The sequence below is a fragment of the Oryctolagus cuniculus genome, chromosome 6 (assembly GCF_051225735.1).
Source record: "Oryctolagus cuniculus isolate XC-2025 breed Fujian yellow rabbit chromosome 6, ASM5122573v1, whole genome shotgun sequence".
NCBI lineage: Eukaryota > Metazoa > Chordata > Mammalia > Lagomorpha > Leporidae > Oryctolagus > Oryctolagus cuniculus.
The window spans coordinates 127969921-127989849 of NC_142872.1; the positions used below are offsets into that span (position 1 = coordinate 127969921).

The window sequence follows — 19929 nt, forward strand, 5'->3', positions numbered from 1 at the left end:
CTTTATAGTCCTCCTCCGCCAATCCCAACTCGGCTGCCCACACGCCGAGTACGCTGCTCTCCTCCAATCAGTAGCAAGTCCTACAGTTTATTGGTTGAACTGGAGGCAGCTGTGCGGAAGCTGTTTACTTCTCTCCCAGCGCCATATTGTGGGAGAGCAGATGCATAGAATAAGTCTTAATTCCAGTAACTCAGTCTAGTCCGGTTTGCTCCCCACAGTGGGAGAGCAGATGCATAGAATAAGTCTTAATTCCAGTAACTCAGTCTAGTCCGGATTGCTCCCCACAATCGACAAAGCAGCAGACCAGCATTTCAAAGCAGCCCAGCATGATGTGAGCTTAGCTTGGGCAATGAACCTTTCCAGAACACCCCATAGGCCTTCCGTGACCAGGTGGAGCGAGTGGCTGTCGTCATGGAGATAAGAGGTTAAATGGGTGGAGCAGCTTACACTATAACGGGGCGATCCAACACAGGACTGAAGACTCTCTCTATCCTATTTTATTTCCATTTAACTGTTTTTAAACAAATCAAATGCACATTGTTTTTAAAAGTCAGACTGCACGATAAGGTTGAAAAGAAAAATGAAGCCTGCTAAGTTCCCCTACTCCTCCCAGTCCCACTCCCTACCAGCAATCATTTTCAACATGTTTTAGCTATCCCCTATGATCATAACATATTTTTTTAAAAATTAACATATTTATTTGAAAGAGGGAGAGGAGACAGAAACACAGAGAGAGAAAGAGATCTTCTACCCACTGGTTCACTCCCCAAAACATCTCCAACAGCCAGGGCTAGGCCAGGCCAAAGCCAGGATCCGAGAACTCAATCCAAGTATCCGATATTGATGACAGGGACCCAACCACTGGAGCCATCACCTGCTGCCTCCCAGGGCGTGCATTAGCAGGAAGCTGCGATGGGAAACAGAGCGGCATTTGAGCCCAGGCACACCTCTATGCACGCATTCCAAGCAGCTTCCTACCCGCTGGGCCAAAGGCCTGCCCATGACCACCATGTTTTTAAAGTAAACCCATCACTTCTAGTTCTTATTTCCTTCTTCTATGCAGACTGTAAAGAGTACGATTTAGCTGTTGCAGAACTTCCTCCCGTTGCCTCACCCCATGGTCACCTCCACATAGTAAGACCACTGTCTCAGATAAAGCAATTCCGTGTCTACTCTGTCATGACTGTGAACCCAGACAGCCTTGGTTCACACTCTGCCTTGGACAGGCACGGGCCTTGTGACCTCATCCATCGTTTGTAAAATGAAAATAGCATGCACACTTAGGCTGCGGGGTTGCTGCAAGGTTAAATGAGCAATGACCAGCCAGCACTTAATCCAACAGACACACGGTGAGCACTCTCTAAATGCATGGCCAGAATAGATTTCCTTTCTTCCTTTTTTTTTTTTTTTTTTTTTCCCCTTTGCCTCGTTTTTCACTTAACTTACTGTCTACAGAATTTTCACTTACAGGCCCTGAAAATTCCTACAAAACTCTACAACTTGCTCATTGCAGACATTCAATTACAAAATTTTTCGTCTGTGTGTCCTTGTTTGTTTTCCTTGAAGACACCCTTCTGGGAGTGCTCCAGCCTCATGCTGCAATCTGTCACAAACTCTGGGTGGCTGCTGCATACTTCCAGTTGCCAGCTGTCGTCTTCTCTCTACGGTGTGGGCCCAGCACATTCCTAAGATGAGAAACCTGCCAGGTAGATGCTTTCAGTCGGGTTACTTTCAACACTTCTGTATTCCACCTCTGTGTTTGTCTGAATACAGACTTCTCAGTGGAAATCATTTCCCTCCAGATATTGGGTACAATGCTCCATCGCACTCCACCTTTCAGTGTCTCCGTCGGGTGCACCTCTGATGGTTTCTTATCATTGCTGGTAGCTCGTAGATTTGTCTTCATTCCTGGCATGAAATATCTTGAAGAAACGCATCTCTGATACTGCACACCCAATGATGCTCTCCATCTAGAAACTCATTCTCTCTGGGAAAACTTTTCTGTTCATCTTCCCATCTCCTTTCTTCTTGAAATTCATATTACTTGAAGTTGACCTCTTGAATTTTTCCTCCATTGCTTCTTTTTTTTGCTTCTATGTATCCATCTCTTGGTCTTTCCTGTTCTATTTTCTGAGAATTCTCCAACTTTACTTTCCAACCCTTCATTGTTATTCCTGCTGGCATATTCATTTCTGGTAACTTACTTCATTTTCTCAGTACCCCCTCCTTGTGAAGAGCACACTGTTCTAATTTAGAGAGTACAACAGCCGCTCCTACCTTTCTATAATACTACAATCAAGTTATGTTTAACATGTTCTTCTGTTGCTTGTATTCTTTATTTTTCTGCTGAACCCCAGTTTCGTTCTCTTCGGTTTCATCTCCAGTTTTTGTCTAAGGGACTCTCCTCAATCATCTGGCGATACGTGGCTGTCCAGATGTAAGAGAATCTCGAGAAGATGCACAGAAGTTCTGGGAGGGTGGGTGGGAGCCACAGTGAGTGGCAGGGACCTGTCATGTTTTGGGGACCTGGAAATGTCAGCATCTCTTGCTTTGTTAGTTAATTTCCTGTTAAATAAAAATTATAAGAGGCCATTTGTGGGGAGCAACTGGGAGCAACTCGGACTAGACTAAGTTACTGGAATTAAGACTTATTCTATGCATCTGCTCTCCCACAATATGGCGCTGAGAAGGGAGTAACAGCTTCTACACAGCTGCCTCCAGTTCAACCAATAAACTGTGGGACCTGCTCCTGATTGGAGGAGAGCAGCGTACTCGGCGTGTGGGTAGCAGAGTTGGGATTGGTGAAGAGGACTATAAAGGAGGAGAGAGACAACATGCACCAGGAACATCTATCTGAAGGAATACCTGAGCAGCCCCCGAGAGAGCCGGCCAGCGGTGTGCCACTCCCCCGCGGAAGTGGGGAAAGTGGCAGGGGGAACCGCCCTTCCACGGAGGTGGAAGGGTCGGTAGCCAACCCGGGAAGAACCAGCAGCAAACCCGGGGAGGGCCGAGCAGACAAAAGAACAGCGCAGGGTCCTGTGTCGTTCCTCCGCGAAGAGGGGGAGCGACAGCCATTGTTTTAGACAAAGTTCTTATGCTCCAGGCTAAAAATCAAAACAGAGTCACTCACACTTGAAACTAAGCTGTTTATCTGACCCTCTGAGAAATCAGGATTAGAGAGATAACAGCCAAATTTCCCAAACAGGCCAGCTCCAATTGGCATGATAATGAAGTTCCCTTGGTCTTAATCTGTTCACAAAAAAGGTAAGCTGTTCTGTCTCTCTGTCCCAGCCGTAAAAGGCAAGAGACTTTGAAATGGCCAGTCTGCTTTCCTCCTACCTTTTCCAGCCCTTCTCTGCGGAAACCCCAGCAGATCACTTTCTCAGCATTATGGCATCAAGTGTTACCTGGCTCTCGAATTCAAAATAAAGCCAATTAAGATCACTAAAACCAACTTGCAATTCTGCCCTCTGACATTCCCAGGACAGAGTCTCCTTCCTATTCCCACAGTGTTTAACAGACACACATCTGCGCTGAGTGATGAGGTGGGAGTTCTGGTCCAGGTTGATACTTAACCCAGGGGACTCTGGGCCAGGTAATTTTTGGCTGTAGCGATGTCCTGTGCATTGGAGACTATTTAACACAATCCCTTGGCATTTACCAATGAGGTGCCAGTAGCAAACTCCCACCTGATTGAGACAGCAAAAAAAAAAAAAAAAAAAAAAAAAAAAAAAAAAAAAAAAAAAAAAATTCTGCCAACTATTGCCAAGTGTCTCTGGACTTGACCTACTGTCTGGGAGCTCCCTGGTTCACCCTCTCTGAGCAGTGAATTCTCATCTCCAGAATGGAAGAGGCGGGCTTATCTAGCATCACGAGTGAAGGGAAGGGATGATCCTGTCTAAATTAATCTTCAGATGGGCCCTATCCTCACAGTTTTCTAATGCTGTACTCTCTGGAGCTTTATGGCACAAATCACCTTGCTTACTGCCAGCTATGGGATTTCACCCCAGCAGAAAAAGCTAAAACTCAAGTACATTACTAGTTATTCATTCTCCATATTTCAAAATTTTGTGGGCTATCTCTTGTAGACAATCACTTCATTCCCTATTTTTTGTCCTCATGGATTTATGCTGCTTAACCCTCTTCGCTGATATTCTCCTGGTGTTACAGATGGGGAAAAGTCAACAGTAAACATGGCATCTGGGCACCACGCTTCACCTGAAATTTCCCAATGTTTTAATCCTTAAATTCGGGTAAATGAAGAACACTTAAAACTCTCAGAAGCAGGGAAGTTATCAGTAAGTATCACTCAGCTGAGAATACAAATCCTTTCTGCATTTCTTATCAAAGTTCCTGTTTAAGATTGGAGCAATACGTGAAACACTGTCCAAGACCAAACCAGGACCAAAGCTCACTCCAACTCAGAGCAGACGCCTGAGCTGTTTCAAGACTGACCAAACCTCCAGGAGAGAACCTCTTTCACACAACAAAGTTAATGTACCTACTTGTTTTCTTCCACTTAAAAGTGAAATTCTATGGTTCAGAAAGATGCATCGACACCATCACCAGCCCCCAGAAGTCAAGTGGCTCAACGAATCTGCTCACTGAATCCATCTGAAGTGGGGCAGGCAGGCAGCCAGCTGACGTCTGCTGAGCTGGAAGCTGCTACAAGTCGCCATATGTAATTCTACCCCCCTATTTGTCAATCAAGACGCCCCCCTTTCCTGGGATGCATTTAATTTATCCAGGACCTAAGTGGGGAAATGCCATGAAAATATGGCTGTTGAGCTCCACATGGAACTTGAGGTGGTACCATAGAATTCCCAGGTGGCTTCACACCTGGAGAGGCACTGCCCCCTACCGCATACAGGAGACCACTCTCCCACTGCAGACCATAGCTGGAGGGGCTACATGGGTGCCATTCCTCTCTTCCCTCTCCCACTCCTTCTCCTTTTGGGTGATCTTCTGGCCCAATACCCACTCACGACTGGTAGCTTTGGGATCCGCAGGAGAGAAGGCCCACACACCCAGGAATGGAGAGTCCCCACCCGCACTTCCGGAAACAAAAAGTCCTTGCCAAGGTCCCCGCAGGTGCCTAAAGGTCAACCAATGAGGATCAGACCTGCCTCAACCTTTAATCCCCATGCCCTGTATCTACCAAAGGAGCCCTCCCAGTCTCTGACACACGACTTCCCCAGCCCCTGCTCTGTTGGGACCGTGAACCTCGCCCGGGAGCGAAATCCCAATAAAAGCTTGTAAATTAATCGATTCATCTGGCTGGGAAGATTTGTTACATGCCAGATACCTTGCAATGACTAGTGTCTCTCTGTGGGGCAACCTCTGCTCACATGTGTCCGTGTGCCCACTTTCTGACCTTTAGAATAAATTTCATTACCACTTTTTGCACCTTATTTGTGTCTGCACTTAGAATGATTATTTTTGTGCAAGGCAAGAGCCAAGAGTAGAAATTAATACACCCCAGCCCACATGGCATCCACTTCCCTCCGCACCCAGAATTACTACCCTCCTAGACTGACTTACCCTCGTCTCTTGCACAGACTCTTAGCTGGTCTACGTGCCACTGTTCAGTCCAGACCAGTCCATCCTCTAGCAGAGCAATCTTTTCAAAGAACAAGTATGGTCATTTCATATGCTTGAAACTTCTCCCTCCCCCTAAAACACAGAGGCTTCCCATTGCTCTTGGAAACTGGACTCAAGTCCTCAGTATGCCTAACCCATCCTCCTAGGGCTGGCCCTGTCTCATCTCCTGACGGGCTGCCTCTTCCTTCCTGTGCTCCAGCAGCACTAAGCAGCCTTCTCCACGCTCCTCCCACCAGCTCCTCCCACCACTGGCCTTGGCTTTGAGGGATTCCTTCTTCCTGGAATGCCTGGAATTACTGGAATGCTATTTACTCATACATCCCCTCAACTTGTTATTTCCTACCTACCCATCAAGTCTCAACTCATCCCTGGCATCCGCAGCCTTCCTAAGTCTATGAACAAAAGAATTCCTTTTTTCCCACGTCTCCCATCACTCCTTCTCGTCCTGATAGAAATTTTTGGTAGCTTTGTGTGCTGCTTTGATTCATGTGCCTCTGCTCCCCCACTGTGACCCTGGGAGAGGACAGACCTTGTCTGTCTTACCTGTTGCTCTATCCTCCTAGCTTTGCACTTTGCTAGACATTTAGTAGACACACATGCACACACACCACTGTGAAACGGAGCCCCTAAACAAGTCTCTAAAAGGCAGATGCAAGATATCAACAGGTCCCACTATCCCAGCCCTCCTACCCTTAGCTTAAGGTACCTTTCTTTTCTTCTTTTTTTTTAAAAGAGTTACAGAGAGAGAAGGAGAGAGAGAGATCTTCTATCTACTGGTTCACTGCCCAGATGGCCACAACAGCCAGAGCTGGGCCTATCTGAAGCCAGGAGCCAGGAGCTTCTTCCAGGTCTTCCAGGTCTCCCATGTGGGTGCAGGGGCCCAAGCACTTGGGCCATCCTCTGCTGTTTTCCCAGGCACATTAGCAGGAAGCTGGATGGGAAGTAGAGCAACCAGGACTCATATCGCCACCTATCTAGGATGCTGGCACCACCAGCGGCAGCTTACCCTGCTGTGCCACCGCAGCAGCCTCTGCCCTTTCTTTATGATTGCTAATTAACCGAGACCAAGCAAGGAAAGCCACCAGCACCTCTGACAAGCCAGGAACCTGGACACACACAACAGGAACATTTCATCCCCCAACTTGGAGCTGTTAGGTAGGAAGTCAAATATGAGCTTATGTGTGTGTGACAAAGGTCTAAGGAGTTGACATCTAGATCCAGCATATGCATCTCAAAGTCATCCCAATAACCTTTCAAGGGCAGCCCAGTATTTGCACTTGAAACATCCTGCCCTGCCCCTTCTACCCGTTAACCTTCCAGGTGGGGGCCCCACCCCTTCTACCCGTTAACCTTCCAGGTGCAGCCCAGTATCTGTGCCCATCCTTCCTCTAACCGGGGCAATGGGCAACACCAGCCAGGCTTCCTCCTGTCTGATAACTTCAGGGGGAAAACTCAGAAAGGAATTTTTAGTATTTACAACCAAAAAGTCCTTTGTTCCAGGAGGAGAAGTGGGAAGACAAAGACCGATCCCCTTAAACACCCCCCCCCCACCACGCCCCGGCCTCAACTACGCGCTCAGCCATCTGCCTGTCTGCTGAGTCGCCCACCTGGCCTGCCCAGGTGTATTCTCTCCACTCAACCATGTAACCTCGCTGTTCCCCAGTCAGAGCGACTGGGCAATCTCTCTCAGGTCCTGTCTGGAGAGGTGCCCATCCGCTCTTACGGATGTCCCTGCCCTAATAAACCTCACTATTTGCTTTCCACTTACTCTCTGTCCCACGCCTGAATTCTTTCTTGCACGAAGACAAGAACCCTGCCATTCTCCAGTAACAGAGCTACAAGATTCGCTGCTTTTACTTCCTCAGAGTCCAGGAGTCGAAAGCCAGCTGCCTGGCTCCTTACTCCGTGCACCACAACAAATAACCACTTTTTTCCACCATCCCAGTGCTAATGATTGGCTTTCTGCACAAAGGGCAGGTGAACCCGGCTGGGGGGTTACGCAGCCACTCTCCCAACTAGCTTGAGGGGTTGTTCTATAACAACTATTTGTTGCATGAATGGATGGTCACTAAATTCCCAAGAGCTACCCCAGGTACTCTAGAGAGATCCACTGTTTTCACTTTTAATGTAAGAGTGACTACCAGAAGGCCGGCACCGCGGCTCACTAGGCTAATCCTCTGCCTTGCGGCGCCGGCACACCGGGTTCTAGTCCCGGTCGGGGCGCCGGATTCTGTCCTGGTTGCCCCTCTTCCAGGCCAGCTCTCTACTGTGGCCTGGGAGTGCAGTGGAGGATGGCCCAAGTACTTGGGCCCTGCACCCCATGGGAGACCAGGAGAAGTACCTGGCTTCTGCCATCGGATCAGCGCGGTGCGCCGGCCACAGCACACCAGCCGCGGCGGCCATTGGAGGGTGAACCACCAGCAAAGGAAGACCTTTCTCTCTGTCTCTCTCTCTCACTGTCCACTCTGCCTGTCAAAAAAAAAAAAAAAAAAAGTGACTACCAGGGTGGGAGTCTGACCTAACCCTTAAGACATCACTTGGGCTACCCAGATACCACGTTGGAGTGCTGGGTTCGAGCCCCAGTTCCCCTCCGGATTCCAGATTCCTGCAGATGCCCACATGAAATAGTTAATAGTTAAGTAGTTGGGTCCCTGCCATCTCTATGGCTCCTGGCTTCATGCTGGCCCAGTGAGCATTAGGGAAGTAAAACAGATGGCAACTCTCCATTTGTCCCTCCCTCTGACTCTCTGCCTCTCACATTAATAAATAAGTGAATGGTAATTTTAGTTGAACAGTAGGTAATGTTTTGCATCCATCAGGAGGGAGATTACTGAATGAGTTGAGGGTGTGTACCAGACTGCCAACTGCCAGCATCCCCAGTCTCTCTTATCTGTATTACCGAGTAGCAAAGGGCCCAACAGAAATATTTGCATTTCCTCGGCCTTCCTTACAATTAAGTGTGCTTAGAAAGATTAGAGAGCACAACCAGAAGGTAGAGCTTTGGGGAAAGGCCCTCAGCTCACTCAGCTGGGATGCATAACCCGTTGCCTCTTTCATATTTTGTCCATCTTTCTATGCAGAACATGAATGCCATGGCTGGAGCTCCGGCAGCCATCTTGGACTGCAAGGCTTTCTTGAGAACAGAAATGTGCAATGAAGATGGAACGAAGTCCCGGGTCTCTGGTGGACCAGACGCAGTCATGTCTTCCCTACTCCACCTCCAGATACTTTTGGTAAGGGAAAAACCAGTGAATTCTTATGCTCTTGAGCCATTGAAATCAGCTCTGTTCCCAGCAACCAATCACAAATCCTAATCATCAACATGACAGGAATGAACAGAAGCAAATCCTGCTCCTAAATGCATCACAAATCTGCTAACAAAAAGATAATGGGCCCAGGGAGGCAGGAAATCCACAGCAGTGAACTCAGAGGACACCCTTGAGCGGCGGCTTGAGTGTTCGCTTGGCTGTGACGTTTTTGTGAGTTTCACAATGAAAGGTATTTCCAGAATTATCACCCCTCAAAGAGTCACTCCTCAAACACAAACCCTCAGCTAAGCTCAGACCCACTAACGACCTCAACGCGAGCCAGGTTTTGTTTTGAGTTCTCTGAAGAACACAGTGAAATTTGCAATTGTGTTTACACGAAATTGGGTCCCTTTAAAAGGAAAGTGGGAGACTGTGTATTAACTGAACACTTAGCCTGTGCCAGAGACTGTGCCGCACGCTTGGGATAAATCATCCTGGGTGAACCTGAGCTCTGTCAGATAACAGCGGCCCTCATTTGATAAATAAGGAAGCAAGACCTGAAATGGTAACTTGTCCAAGGTTCTCAAACAAGGAACAGGGCCAGGATTTCCAAACACCTGCCTCCACACCCGGTACTGTATTGTTCCCACTACCCACTTGGCCTCCAAGCCAGGTTATGAGTATACTGAGTGTGTGGTTGAGACCTCACCAAGTGCCAAGTCCCATTAGGGAATTCTCGTGGGTTGAATTCTATCCCTGTGAAAGGTGTTTTGAAGTCTCGATCCCCAGAACTGTGGAAGGGACCTTATTTGGAAATAGGGTCTGTACAGATACAACCAGTCAAGATGGGGTCGCACTGTACTAGAGAAGACCCTAACCCAGTGACTAGCTCCTTGTCAGAGAGAAACCTGGACACAGACATACACTGAGGAGGCTGTCACAGGAAGACGGAGAAGTGATCAGAGTGATGCCTCCACAAGCCAAGGAAAGCAAAGGTTTGCCAACAACCACCAAGAGCCAGGACGAGGCGAGGAAAGTCTCTCCCCTGGAGTCTTCTGACATCTTGTCTCCTGGCCTCCAGAATTTAGAATAAAATTCTGTTGCTTTAAATTACCCAATGAGTGGTAATTTGTTACAGCACCCCTGGGAAATGCATAGAGAAGGTGGGCCACACCACTAACGTGTTTGCGTATAAAGCCCTGTCCATGTGCTGTGACATGGGGTGGTACACGGGTCAGATGGAGCTGGGAATGTGTCCTGTTCTTCTTCCTGCCCTGTCCAGAAAGGCACTGAAGAGGATGAGATGGAAGATGCCAGATGGAGAGAGGTAGGCAGAACCGAGTGGCAGGTGGCTTGGGCTGAAGAACTGAGCTGGGTTTTGGATTTTGGAAGGTGACACAGAAGGACTTTCTTTTCTTCCAGTTGCCCAGAAGGTGGCCACGAAAGGTTTATGAAAGGTAAAACAAATTCATCCTGTGTTTAGAGTTTGAGCATCTGTTAGGTTTGGAACAGTTAAACCCCACTGAACAGGGACTGGATACAACTGTGGATCTGATACAATGCCAAGGATGTTGTCTGTGGGTTCATTAAAAGGCTCAGTTAACTGAAGCAAATGCTTAGAATCTTTGGAGAGATAATTACTCAAAATGTATGCTCTGAAATATATGAGATTATTAATACTCCAAATGTAAGGCAAGAAAATATTCTTGTTAAAATGAAGCTACATACGGGATCACGGAACTGAAGGGTCTCTCCAACTCACTTTTTCATTAATTGGCTTGACTCACTATGGATACACTCATCTCTAGGTAATTTCTAGAAAGATATATATAAACATCTCAAAGGCAGTAATTATAGCAGTAGCTACATTTTTAGACCAGTTACTTTTCAATGATGCCAGGAAGTTGAAACAACTAAATCGTGCCAACGCTTCCCTTTTGTTACAGTGACTGACTCATTCCATTTGCCTACAAATGGCCCAGTTTCCTCACAGAAGTTCCCACACCCCAGGACTCTCCCCAGTCTTGGGCAAATGGGACATCTGTCACCCTTCCTTTAATAAACGTAATGATTGTTGGAACAAGCACCACAAGGCAAATGAAGAAATTGATCCCAGAATCCAAAATGTACATTCAAAGAGGAAATTTCTGGGGTGGATACTGGCCCATAGGATGCATGGAAAACCAAGCTAACAACCTGAAAAACCAAGGCCACTTGCCAGGAGCACTCCCATGCCTAGCCAATGACTTCTTACCCACCACACCTCACTCTGCCTTCAACCCAACCCTTCCAGGGCTCACTGCTTTCATAAGTGTGGAAAGGAATGTCACTTCCCTGCATATAGTCCATCAGTAGGTTCCCATTGCCCCTGGACAACTCCAGCCTTCTAGCCCTGGCCTCCAAACTCTGTGTACCTGGGAACCTCAGCTTAAGCCATTCTCCTGACCCTGACCCTGACCCTGACCCTCGAGGCCAAACATTCTGTCTTTCTGTTCTTCCCACACATCAAGTTCATTTCCACCTCTGGGCTTCGCACTGGCTGTTTCCTTTGTCTGGAATGTTCTTTCTCACACTATTCTCACGGCTTCCTCCCTCTTGTTATTCACCGTTTAGCTCAAATCCTATTTCCTCAAAGACATTTTGCCTAATCATCCAACAAAATGTGATCATGGGCCCATAATCATTTGATTCCATGAGTACTTTTTAAATTGTACTTTATTTGGAAGTCTACTTTGAATTCTCTCTAACCGTACTTTGATTGTATCTATCTCCTTGAGAACAGAAATCTTGCCTGTCTTTTCTACCCCACTTTCTAGTGTCTAGACAAGTGGACGGCATGCAATAGGTATGTGACAAAGATTTGCTATTTTTACTGAAAAAACTCAGTGTCAAGTCCACGATGGAGGTGGTGGGCTTTCTCCACAGTGATTGGGGTAGAAGACATACTGGACATAGAGCAGAAGACTTCTCAATGGCTTCAGAAAAACACAGCCATGGGCCTAAACACACAGGCCCAGCCAGAGGTTGTGCATGTGTGTAGGGATTCAAGAGGGCAACAATTCCCACCAGAGACCTCATCTACGCTTCATAGTCTTCACTACCCAAGTCCCTAGCCCAAGACATTTTTTAAAAGGTAACAGTATGAATCCGAGACCAAAAAGGAACGAACACGGGGAGAAAACAAGCTGGGGGAAGGCATTAAAACCACTCCGTGAACTGCAGCTAACACTCCACGAGCATCTTACATCTGCTCTTCACCTCCCTGCACAGCAAGCCTCTGACCCAGGGTTCTTAGTCACCACCAGGGCCCGCACACCCAGCTCCAACCACAAGGGCCCTTAAGTGCCGGATAATTGCACTGTGTCCTGCTGCTGTGTTCATGCTCTTTGTGGTTCATCATCGTGAGATGTTGATTCCCCATCTCTCACTCCTGACAAGGTCAAAGAGATGCTGTCCAAGCAGAGTCTGAGGGGGTCGTGAAGGCCAAGGGCAGCAGTTGTAGACTCCACAAGAAGCTGGGTCACATTAAGTGCTGTTACCCTCTCACTGGGGATAATGAATCACCTCTTTTGAAAAGTACCTCCTTATTGGTGACTCTCATCAACTGATTCCAACTTTTTTTTTAAGATTTATTTATTTATTTTGAAAGTCAGAGAAGGAGAGGCAGAGAGAGAGAGTGCTAGTTCACTCCCAATTGGCTGCAATGGCCAGAGCTGCACCAATCCAAAGCCAGGAACCAGGGCCCTCTCCCAGGTCTCCCATGTGGGTGCAGGGACCCAAGCACTTGGACCATCTTCCACTACTTTCCCAGGCCATAGCAGAGAGCTGGATAGGAAGTGGAGCAGCCAGGACTAGAACCGGCACCCATATGGGATGCCAGCACTGCAGGTGGGGCTTTACCCACTACGCCACAGCGCCACCCCCAGATTCCATCGTCTTTATCACTGAAACCTTTCTTTTTTTCTTTTTCTTTTTTTTTTCCTTTTTTTTTTTTTTTTTTTTTTTTTTTTGTTTTTTTGACAGGCAGAGTGGACAGTGAGAGAGAGAGAGAGAGAAAGGTCTTCCTTTGCCGTTGGTTCACCCTCCAATGGCCGCCGTGGCCAGCGCGCTGCAGCCAGCGCACCGCGCTGATCCAATGGCAGGAGCCAGGTACTTCTCCTGGTCTCCCATGGGGTGCAGGGCCCAAGCACTTGGGCCATCCTCCACTGCACTCCCGGGCCACACCAGAGAGCTGGCCTGGAAGAGGAGCAACCGGGACAGAATCCGGTGCTGTGACCAGGACTAGAACCTGGTGTGCCGGCGCTGCAAGGTGGAGGATTAGCCTAGTGAGCCGCTTTATCACTGAAACCTTTGTCTTCCCTCCTCTGCCCGGACAGCTGCTACCTGAGAACCTGAGGGGACAGAGTCTCACCCCGATCCCTTCATACACAGGTCACTATTTCTAAATTTGTACCGAAATGTATGGCATGAGAAGGCTTCTCCCCATGTCTTTCTCTCTGCTTTCTTTGGCCTCTCCCACCCTCACCAGCAGCAGACCCAATGGAGAAGGCAATGCAAAGGCAGGGCCGTGGAGCAGCGAGCGGGGCCAGAGGACATTCACACGATGCCACTTGCCGAAGTCACCAGCCGCTCCTCCCTGGGTAAGGGCCCGTGGCGTGAGACACTGACCCAGGAGCAGCCTGTGTTTGCAGGACGAGTGCAGGAGAGGGGTGACACATCTCAGAGGGTCTGCATTAGGGTAGGGCAGAAGACTGAGTGAGAAAGGAGACGGCAGTCTTCTGACCCTGTGAACCCCGTGGACGGAGCTTCATGCTTGACCTTGGGTGGGCTCTCTTGCCCTCTGGCTTTTAGATGGTTCCAAGCAGGGGGGAGCACAGGAGAGGACTGGAAAGAAAGAGAGAGCAAGAGAGAGAGGGAGGGAGGGAAGGAGGGAGGATTTGGGGTGCTTTTACTCCCACCAGACCCCAGGGGGACAATGGTGCCCACCTGTGCCCCATAACCAGCTCCCGTCAGGCCTCCCTCTACAACACCCACTGCTCTCCAGAGACTCCTAGCCCCTGATACGTTTGACCTGAGATTCTAACAGCTTCCTGCAGTTGCTGGCCCCAACCGGCTTTACCATCTCTCTTTCTCTTAACTTTGTTAATCCCTTAGAATTAATCCCTAAGAAATAATCCCCTAATTAAACTCTTCAGTCACCCTTTAAGTTACTCATTAATTGAGCAATTTTGCTAAGACCCGTGTCATCTCCCCTAAAGGAAACCATAAATAAAACTGGTCCTCGGGGCCAACACTGTGGGGTGGCAGATGAAGCTGCCACCTGCTGGCATCCCAAATGGGCACTGGTTCCTGTCCTGGCTGCTCCACTTCCGATCCAGCTCCCTGCTAATGCACCTTGGAAAAGCAGCAAAGATGGCCCAAGTGCTTAGACCCTTGCCACCCACATGGGAGACCTGGATAAAGCCCCTGGCTCCTGACTGCGGCCTGGCTCAACCCTGGCTCTTGTAGCCATTTGGGGAGTTGAACCAGTGGATGGAAGATCTTTCTGTGAGTGTCTCTCCCTCCCTCTATATATCTCTAACTTTCAAATAAATTGTTTAAAAAAATCTTTAAAAGAAACAAAAATTAGTCCTTCCTCTTGGAGAATTTTCAGGTCAACTGAGCAGTGCTGTGGGCACCTTTTTTCTTCTAGTACCAGGCCTGCCCTTCCCAGGAGAAACCCCTCCAAACCCTTGGAATTTAATCAACCACTCCCCAGCCCCTACACTAGGATGGCCAGAAGACCCAGGCCCGACCCATCATGGTACTCAGCCCCTCCCTCCGCAGTGGCTGGCTCAGGGTCGAGCACGTGTCCCAGCATTGACTTTTCTCTTATAATTTCATCAGCACTAGTGTAGAAGCATTTTCTCTTTCTCAGTATGAGGATACCACACGCCTTTTTGACGTCCACTTGGGAGAGAACAGGCTGAGAACTTGGCCAACACAGGTAAAAGCAGACATGAAAATTAGGAAGCGTGAGAAAGATATGGAGTTGATCCCAACAGATTTGAATTCTACCCTTGGGGTTTGCAGCTTATTTGACCTACTCCTCATAAACAAGACCATCCTAAAGAGTAAAAATGACCTCCTTTGTTAAATGTCTGGTATACCAACAATCCAATGAACAATCCATGAAGAAAATGAATTTCTTCATGGAGTCATAAATAATATTTTTGGGGAACAGAGGTACGGGCAGGAGGGAAGGCCCATCCCAAACTACAACACACTTAGATGAGACAAGACTTTTGGATCTTAACTCTAAGGAATTTCCCCTACATGTCTTAAAATTTAAAAATACTAGCTTTAAAGTAAGTAGGTACAGAGTCCAAGTCCTTATCAAGTGATAATATGTCAAGACACAGAATTGGTCCTTAAAATACAGTTCAATGGTTGATGGACCAAGGACAAAAGCCTTCGATCTATTTTAATCCTTGCCTACCAGACTGAGAGCAGATCCCAAACCCTCCCAAGCCACATCAGTATCTCAAGATCTCAGCCTTAGTCCAAACCCTCCCAACTATCTTAAGAGTCCAACCTTAGCCCAAACCTTCCCAAGCCACACTACTCACTCTATCAAGAGCTCAGCCTTAGCCCAAGCCCCTCCCAACTATCTCAGGCTATGGAAGTCCCTAGCTTGTACGAGAACATGCTCTCTGCTATGCACTCGCTGGTACTGAGCCCCTCTCAGGTTTCTCTCTGAATCAACCTGTTCTGGCTGTGAATTCATGTTCTGTTTCTTTGTCTTGCTCATCCACCCTTACAATGTTTCAGCCAACCTGAGATGAAAAAATTTCACCCACACAGTAAGACTTAAAATCGCAAGCACACTGGGGCTGGCATGGTGGCACAGCAGGTTCAGCCACCACCTGGGACATCTACATCCCATATCACAGTGCCTAGGATCGAATCCCACCTCCTCTTTTTTCCACCTTCCTACTGAAGTGCCTAGGAGGCATCTTAGGGTCCTTTCTCCCACGGAAGGGATCCAGATGGAGTCCCCGGCTCCTGGCTTCATCCTGGCCCAGCCCTGGCTACTGCAGACATTTGAGGAGTGAACCAGTGGGTGGGCTATCTGTCACTCTGCTTTTCAAATAAATGAAGAAACCAAACCAAACAAACACAAGCACCTTGAAAATAATTTAAAAAGTAATTACAGCAGAGATTCAGTATTTTGGAGGAAGGTTTGTTGTATTACTTGAAAATTCTAGATTATGAAACACTTTTAAAGAAATGTAATCACAAAGCTTTCAAGAAAACATTAAGCCCAGAGCAAGGCTTTAAAACAAATCATATGTAATGGGAAGAAGCTATGATGGGTCCAGTAATAAAGACGAGAATAGAAGAATTTGCATGTCAAATTGCTTGTGAATTCATACTTTTTAGTTTCTGTAAGTACTTGAAAACAGTCTTTTCCTAAGGAATTTTAATACAAGTTTTGACCAGATTACTCTAAAATATTAAATAAATAAATATTAGCAACCTAAATTCTAGCCTAACGCCTAACTAAATATACAAAACTGACTTGGTAGCAGGATTTTGTTCAACTAAAATTGAATCATACTGGCTTCTGTCAGATAATAACATTTCGGCTGATGCTGTCATTAATAAAAAGCAAACCAGAAATGGCAACCTGTCAACATGAAGAGTAAAAGCTCTATTTTGACCTTTCCATCTAGCACTCAGTAGAAAATAAAATCATATTTGTTCTAGTATAATGCTACCTGAAAATTCAGGAATAAAACCAAAATTATGTTCATAGTTCCTGTTTATCCACACCTGTAAGTAAAAGGTCTCATTAACATACGCAGCACCTGAGGCAAGACAAACCAGCTCTCTTCAGATCAAGAAAATCAAACACACTACGAATTTTATCTTCAAATCAGAGCTTTTCAGAACGAACTTGAAGACTGAACAAATCACAAAATGCTATTTCCAGAGATTTCTGTTAATGTGATACTAACTCTGGAAAGTCCCACACTAACTAGGTTTTTTTTAGAATTTTAAAGAGTCGAAGTCACTTTCACAAGGGGTCTTGGAAAATGTTTTTCAAGTCTTCCCAAAAAGTTACTGCATTAAGCAGAAGCCCAGCCTGCAGGTCTTGGTCTTGCGGGACCAGGAAAAGCAAGAAAAGCAACAAGAGCCGGGCAGGTGCTGTAGCGTAGTTGGCTAAGCCTTCTCCCATATGGGCGCCGGTTCGTGTGTCCACTGCTCCCCTTCTCACCCAGCTCTCTGCTACGGCCTGGGAAAGCAGTGAAAGATGGCCCAACTGGTTGGGCCTCTGCACCTGCATGGGAGACCCAGAAGAAGCTCCTGGCTCCTGGGTTCAGATGGGGTCAGCTCCAGCCATTGCAGCTATTTGGGGAGTGAACCAGCGGATGGAAGGCTTTCTCTCTCTCTCTCTCTGTAACTCTAACTCTCAAATAAACAAATATTTTTAATAAAAATGAAAATGAAAGAAACAAGAGCACAGCTAGGAAATTGCTGAGAAAATTCTCACGGAGCACAAATGCTTAGGGGACTCAGATGTGTACACTCACGTCACGGTTTCAGCAGCATTGTTCACAATTGCCAAAAGATAGAAAAAGGTGGAAGCCACCCGAGGGTCCATCAACAGATGACTGGCCGAGCAAAATGTGGTTTGTCCATACAAAGGACTGGCACTCAGCCTTCGAAAGGAAAGAAATTCTGACACAGGCTACAACATGGGTGAATCTGGAAAACACTACACCAAATAGAATAGGCCAACCAGAAAAGACAAATTCTCTCCGATTCCACTTCTCGGAGCTATTTAGAGTAGTCAGATTCACAGCTATAGAAAGGAGAATGGTGGTTACCCGGGGCAGGGTGGATTCAGGAATGCGATGGGTGGTGGTGAGGGTAGCACAATTATCTGAAATACTTACCGACACTGAACTGTGCATGTAATGGGGGATGGGCATGTGGCACAGTGGTGAAGGTGCTACCTGGGACACCCACATCCACATTGAAGTGCCTGGCTGTGAGTCCCCGCTCTGCCTGCAGGTCCAGCTTCCTGCGAATGTGCAGCCCAGGAGAAAGTCAGTGACTCATTCAGGTTCAAATCACTGGATCCCTGCCACCCACGTGGGAGAACTGAATTGAGTTCTTGGTTCCTGGTTTCAGCCTGACCCACCTCACAGTTTGGGGAGTGATCCAGTGAATGAAAATCTCTATCTTATCTGTGTGTGCGTGTGCGTGTGTGTGCGCAGGTGTGTTTCCAATGAAACAAACACTTTTTTTTTTTTTGGTCAGGCAGAGTGGACAGTGAGAGAGAGTCAGAGAGAAAGGTCTTCCTTTGCCGTTGGTTCACCCTCCAATGGCTGCCGCAGCCGGCGCACTGCGGCCGGCACACCGCACTGATCCGAAGGCAGGAGCCAGGTACTTCTCCTGGTCTCCCATGGGGTGCAGGGCCCAAGCACTTGGGCCATCCTCCACTGCACTCCCGGGCCACAGCAGAGAGCTGGCCCGGAAGAGGGGCAACTGGGACAGAATCCGGCGCCCCGACCGGGACTAAAACCCGGTGTGCCGGCGCCGCTAGGTGGAGGATTAGCCTAGTGAGCCGCGGCGCCGGCCACAAACACTTCTTAAAATGCCTTATGGTGGGCATTGGGCACAGCAGTGAAGATGCTGCTTAGATGCTCACGTCCCATACTGGAAGGCCTGGTTTTGAGTCTCAGCTCTGCTTTTTTTTTTTTTTTTTTTTTAAGATTTTATTTATTTATTTGACAGGTAGAGTTACAGAGAGAGAGACAGAGAGACAGAGAGAGACAGAGACAGAGACAGAGACAGAGACAGAGAGAAAGGTCTTCCCTCTGTTGGTTCACTCCCCAGATGGCCACAATGGCCAGAGCTGTGCTGATCCAAAGTCAGGAGCCAGGTGCTTCCCCCCTCCCCCACCACCCCAGTCTCCCACTGGGGTGCAGGGCCCAAGCACTTGGGCCATCCTCCACTGCTATCCCAGGCCACAGCAGAGAGCTGGACCAGAAGAGGAGCAGCCAGGACTAGAACCAGCACCCACATGGATGCCAGTGCAGCCTGCGAAGGATTAACCTAGTGCGCCAAGGTGCCGGCCCCAGCTCTGCTTTCGATGCCAGTTTCCTGCTAATGTGCACCCTGGGAGGCAGCAAGTGATGGTTTAAGTACTTGGGTCCCTGTCGCTTATACGGGAGACACAGGCTGAGTTCTCCCACTTCCAGGCTTTGACCTCGCTCAGCCCCAACTGTTGTGAGCATTTAAGGAATGAATCAGCAAATGAGATATTTCTCTCTCTCTCTCTCTCCTTTTTTTTTCTCTCTCTCTCCCTGCCTTTCAAATGAATAAATAAATGTTTAATGGCTAATTTTAAGTTACACTTACTTTGTCATAAAAAAATAACTTCAGGGCCGGCGCCGCGGCTCACTAGGCTAATCCTCCGCCTTGCGGCGCCGGCACACCGGGTTCTAGTCCCGGTTGGGGCGCCGGATTCTGTCCTGGTTGCCCCTCTTCCAGGCCAGCTCTCTGCTGTGGCCAGGGAGTGCAGTGGAGGATGGCCCAGGTGCTTGGGCCCTGCACCCCATGGGAGACCAGGAAAAGCACCTGGCTCCTGGCTCCTGCCATCGGATCAGTGCGGTGCGCCGGCCGCAGCGCGCTGTCCGCGGCGGCCATTGGAGGGTGAACCAACGGCAAAGGAAGACCTTTCTCTCTGACTCTCTCTCACTGTCCACTCTGCCTGTCAAAAAATAAAAAATTAAAAAAAAAATAACTTCAGTGACCCAGCGAACAGGTGCACACACCTCCTCTCTAAAGAGAACAGGCTCAGCTCACACCGACTGCTGTGCAGGAATCTGGCCCAGTGTCATGCAGATCATCATGTTTCAAGAGAAACTTGAAATCCACTTTTTTTTTTTTAAATATATCCTTTCTTTTTAAGTTGGCAGCAAATGTTCTAAGTTTGTGAAACACTACAGGTCAAATAAAGCATGTTGGAATCTGCCGTTCCATCTCTCCTGATCCACCCTGAACCCAGATGGACTTGGCTCTGCAG

General features: G+C 47.9%; 1 protein-coding gene and 1 long non-coding RNA gene across 5 annotated transcripts in view; both read right to left on the reverse strand.

Annotated features, from left to right (window-relative positions):
• The window catches only part of NCALD (neurocalcin delta), a 449552-nt gene that overhangs the window by 397884 nt on the left and 31739 nt on the right, over window positions 1-19929 (reverse strand). The gene's annotated exons all lie outside the window — the stretch shown is intronic.
• The window catches only part of LOC149126292 (uncharacterized), an 84715-nt gene that overhangs the window by 59235 nt on the left and 5551 nt on the right, over window positions 1-19929 (reverse strand). The gene's annotated exons all lie outside the window — the stretch shown is intronic.